Below are 5,781 nucleotides of genomic sequence, written 5' to 3'. Positions count from 1 at the left end.
TCCATTCCGATCCCTTCCGGTGCTGCCACTGCACCTTCACTAACTGAATTTCCTTGTTCCTCAAGGTCTTGGTCTTCCGGTCTAGAATCGCGACCGGCCTCTCAATATAATTCAGGCTGCTATCAACCCGAATATCCTCTAGGGGAATGACTGCTGACTCATCCACCAAACACTTCCTCAACTGAGACACATGGAAGGTGTTGTGGATCTGACTAAGCTCCTCAGGAAGATCTAACCGATAAGCAACCCGACCTACCCGGGCCAAAACCCTGAAAGGACCAATAAATCTGGGGCCCAACTTGCCCCTCTTCCGGAACCTGATGACACCCTTCCAAGGTGAGACCTTCAGAAGGACCATATCTCCCACCTGGAACTCCAAGTCCGAACGCCTCCTGTCGGCGTAGCTCTTCTGCCGACTCTGCGCAGTCTGCAGTCTACTACGGACCTGCTGGATCAACTCAGTCGTCTTGAGCACCACTTCTGTGCTCCTGATGACTCGCTGACCGACCTCGCCCCAACAAATCGGGGTCCTACACTTCCTCCCATACAGCATCTCAAAAGGAGGTCGATCAATGCTCGCATGATAACTGTTGTTATACGAGAATTCCGCTAACGGAAGATACGTATCCCAACTGCCACCGAAATCTAGAACACATGCCCTAAGCATGTCCTCGAGAGTCTGAATCGTCCTCTCGCTCTGCCCGTCCGTCTGAGGGTGGAAAGCGGTGCTGAAATGGAGACGAGTACCCATCTCGTCGTGGAACCGCTTCCAGAATCTGGATGTGAAACGGACATCTCGGTCTGACACCACCGATACCGGCACTCCATGACGTGCCACAATCTCTCGTACATAGATATCGGCTAACTTCTCCGCCGATATACTCTCCTGGATCGGGATAAAATGGGCACTCTTCGTCAACCGATCCACTACTACCCATATCGAATCCACTCCTCGTGCGGTCCTGGGGAGCTTGGTGACAAAATCCATGGTGATGTCCTCCCATTTCCACACGGGAATGTCTAACGGCTGCATCTTGCCGTGGGGTCTTTGGTGCTCCGCCTTGACCTTCCGGCAGGTCAGGCATCTCTCAACGTACCAGGCGACGTCCCGCTTCATGCAGGGCCACCAATAATCAGGTCGAAGATCTCGATACATCTTCGTCGCCCCTGGGTGAATAGAAAACCGAGACTTATGAGCCTCATCCATCAACACTTGCCGTACTCCACCCCAGTACGGTACTCATACCCTCCCTTGAAGCGTCAGCAATCCCCGACTATCATAATCAAACGAGGCTACTCGGCCCACGATCCTCTCACACTTCTGTCTCTCCTCCTTGAGGCCCTCCACCTGAGCCTCCTTGATCTGCTCCAACAACGGAGTGATCATTGTCATCCTCAAACACAGATCTCTGATAGGGGCTGCCGACACTTTGCGGCTTAGGGCGTCGGCCACCACGTTGGCCTTCCATGGGTGGTAAAGGATCTCACAATCATAATCCTTTAGCACATCCAACCACCTCCTCTGCCTCATGTTCAGACTCGGCTGATCCATAAGGTACCTCAAACTCTTGTGATCCGTGTAAATAGTACAACGGACCCCATAAAGGTAATGCCTCCAAATCTTGAGGGCAAACACAACCGCCCCCAGCTCCAAATTATGGGTAGGATAATTAGCCTCGTGAGGCTTCAACTGTCTCGAGGCATGAGCTATTACATGGCCTCGCTGCATCAATACTGCTCCCATACATGTGATCGAGGCATCACAGTAGACTACGAAGTCCTCTACTCCCTCTGGCAAGGTAAGGATCGGAGCCTCGCACAATCTCTGTCTGAGGGTCTCGAACGCTGCCTGCTGCTCAGGCCCCCAACGAAATACCACCGACTTCTTGGTCAGTCGGGTGAATGGCACTGCTATCTTGGAGAAGTCCTGAATAAATCTCCGATAATACCCTGCCAACCCTAGGAAGCTCCGAATCTCAGATGGAGACTTCGGGACCTCCCACTGCATCACGGCCTCTATCTTGGCCGGATCTACCAAAATACCCTTCTGGTTGACGAGGTGACCAAGAAACTGCACCTCGCGCAACCAGAACTCACATTTGGAGAACTTTGCGAAAAGTCTCTCCCTCCTCAAAGCCTCCAGCACCTCCCGCAGGTGCTCCTTGTGCTGCTCCTGAGTCTTGGAATAAACCAAGATATCATCTATGAATACTATCACTGACCGATCCAGCATCGGCCTACACACGCGGTTCATGAGATCCATGAACGCGGCTGGAGCATTGGTGAGCCTAAATGGCATCACCACAAACTCATAATGACCATACCTGGTCCTGAAAGCAGTCTTCTGTACATCCTCATCTCTAACCCTCATCTGATGATAACCGGAGCGTAGATCGATCTTGGAGAACCAAGACGCTCCCTGAAGCTGATCAAACAAATCGTCTATCCTCGGGAGTGGGTAACGGTTCTTCACTGTTACCTTAATCAACTCCCGATAATCTATACACATACGATGCGACCCATCCTCCTTCCTCACAAACAGGATCGGCGCTCCCCAAGGCGAACTGCTCGGCTGAATGAAACCCTTGTCTAACAGCTCCTGCAGCTGTGTAGAAAACTCCTGCATCTCAGGGGGAGCTAGTCGATACGGTGCCTTGGCTATCGGAGCCGCACCAGGAATTAGGTCGATCCTGAACTCAACCTGTCTCTCAGGAGGTATCCCCGGCAAATCCTCGGGAAACACATCCGGGTAGTCCCGCACTATAGGAACATCATCAACTGCCGTTTTGCCCTTCTCCCGAGCATCCAAGACGTAAGCTACAAAACCGGTGCAACCCTGCTGAACATAGCGCCTTGCCCTTGCGGCGGAACAAAAGGTCGGTCCACGTTGTGGCCTCTCGCCTTGAATCACTAACTCTCCCCCACTGGGAGTGCAAACCCTCACTAGCTGAAGCTCACAATCAATCACCGCCCCATTGGGGCTTAGCCAATCCATGCCCACAATAACCTTATTCCCTTGCAGGGGAATAGGTACCAGGTCCACTGAAAACTGCTCATCAAATAACTGAAGAGAACACCCTCTAAACACTCTGCCGACCCTCACGGTCCTATCATATGCTATCTCAACCTCTAACGGACAATCCAGCTTCCCTGGAGCTCTACTAAATCTCTTGCTAAGCGCAAGCGATACGAATGATCGGGTAGCCCCCGAGTCGAATAATACCATAGCAGAAATGTCGTTCACAGAGAACGACCCTGAATAAAACATACAATCATAAGCAATATTCAATCAATAATAATAAAGAGATAAAGGGAAGATACATACCCGTCACCACATCAGGATTCGCTCGCGCCTCCTCTGCTGTCATCTGAAACGCCCTACTCTTCGCCACTGGCGCATCAGCTCGGCCCTGCCAGCCATCTGTAATCCTCAAGGTAGCAGGGGCAGGTGCAGCCACCTTCCCTACTGCAGCTAAACCCGAACACTGGGACTTTTTATGTCCCCTCTGATTGCACTGAAAGCAAATCAGATCTGATGCTGCAACGGCAGTAGCAGGGGCCGTACAATCCCTACTCAAATGCCCAATCCGACCGCACTTGTAGCAGCCGGAACTCCCTGCCTTGCACGCTCCCTCGTGCAATCTCCCACACTTGCCACATCGACCGTGGCTCTGCTGACTCCTAGATCTGTGATCTGAAACCTTGGGCTTTTTGCCCGAACCGCCTGAACCCGAAACCGCCTCCGGTTTCCTCTTCTTCTCCATCTCGAGATCAATCTCCCTCTCCCGAGTCCTAGCAATCATATCTTCCAGCGTTTTACAGCTGGTCCGGCTCACAGACTGGCGGATATCGCTCCGCAACATCTCATGATAGCGGGCCTTCTTCATTTCCTCATCAGCCACGTACTGAGGAACGAGAAGAGCCCTCTCCCTGAACTTGGCGGTGATCTCCGCCACTGTCTCTGTAGTCTGGGTGAGGTCCTGAAACTCCCTAGCTAGCTGCTGCACCTCAATAACCGGTGCAAACTCCGCCCTAAACCTGGTAGAGAAATCAGCCCAGGTCATGGCGTCCAATGCTGCATCATCTCCAATGGCATGCCCGACCTCCTCCCACCAATCCCGTGCCCTGTCCTTCAGAAGACAGGACGCCAATCTGACCTTGTCCCCCTCGGGACACCTGCTAGTGCGGAAAGCGTTGGCCACATCCGCCAACCATCTAGTACTCGCTATGGGGTCCCGCGCCCCATGATAGTCCGGAGCTCCACATGCCCTGAACTCCCTGAATGTAAGGGTGCGCGACCCCATCATGGCCGCCACCTCTGCACGGAAGGTGCCCAATCTCTCATCCATCAGCTCTAGAATTCCCTCCTTGATCGAACCGAAGATCACAGGAGTCTACTCTATAATGATGCGCGTAATCTCCGAAGAAAGAAACTCTCGGGTCTGCTCATCCATGCGCTCGTCCCCCGAGCCTGAACCTGATCCCTCCCCGGCACCTCCACTGCCGGCTGCTGGTCTGGAACGCAAAACCACCATTCTGAACACACATCACAACTACATCAGAAAACGGAAATATCTCAAGGAATCATTGATACTACAACTAGCTCCCTAGTCTTGTCTCGGCCTCTCTTGATTCGAGTACGGATCCTCTGCTTTCAGTAGTACGGGCCCATACTACCTTCCACATCTATCCGTACTTTCTTCAAGAACTGCCTTGACTCCACCAAGTCACTTCTACTACTACTGATCTCTGCTACTCTCATCCTAGGCTTGCCCTAGGGAAACCTCAGACCCAACTCAACTAGTCCTCAACTGCTGAAGGTCTCCTTATAATGCTAATTAGCCACCACCTGAACACCATCACATGTGACGTGGATCAGATAATCCTTCAAGTAAAAGACCCGTCCCTATAACGGTTGGACTCAAACAAGAGCTGCGCAATAGGGCCAGTTCCAGCACTCTGGGATTATCCAACCCTGATCACATGTGGTGTGACGTGTTCACCTAATGGCTAACTCCCATCACTCAGAACCCCACAAAGCACGAAGCAAGCAGCATTCGGATAAAGGAAACATACTCAAGCAAAACTATTCTCATAACGAGAAACTGTACTAGCATACAATGCTACGCTCATACTATCAGGCATAACCTAGGCAGGCTATCCTACTGCTGTCTACTCAATACTAGCATGCAATACTCATAAAGCTGTAACACATAAAGCAAGCACATAAGGCATCCTCCTAGATCCTTAGTCCTATACTAGCATGTTGTTCTACTGAAACTGAAACTGAACAAATAACTTGTATGGGTAATTTGGGAGTACTTACTTGAGCTCGGCTGATCGCATGCACCACACCCTTATCTCGTTTAAAAATTTCTTTCTTTCTAAGTGCTTTCAAAATTCTTTAGAAAACATTTTCCTTTTTTTTTTAAAAAAATCTTTTTATTTCCCCTTAGTTTGAGTTCAGAAACACCCGGAAGTGTATCCGAATCCCTCAAACCAAGGCTCTGATACCAACTTGAAACAACCCAAAAATACGACCCAAAAATTTCATTTTTTTTAATATAACCAAAAACTATAATCTGAGTGTCATATCATAAAACCATACGTGATGTATCCCAAACATAATAAAAACACTGTGCGGAAAAACTGTATCATATCTATGTCATATCAAAATTAAAGAAACTAAATCAACTCCCAGGATAAAAGCTGAAGTTGTGGTGTGTCCGATGCCATCATCCCGAGCTCTTCCCTCTGCTAGCGGAAGTACCTGAAACCAAA

This window comes from Lactuca sativa, chromosome 8 (genome assembly GCF_002870075.4).
Source record: "Lactuca sativa cultivar Salinas chromosome 8, Lsat_Salinas_v11, whole genome shotgun sequence".
In the NCBI taxonomy this organism is placed as follows: Eukaryota; Viridiplantae; Streptophyta; class Magnoliopsida; order Asterales; family Asteraceae; genus Lactuca; species Lactuca sativa.
The sequence above is the reverse complement of the archived record's forward strand: the minus strand, read 5'-3'. Positions refer to the sequence as shown.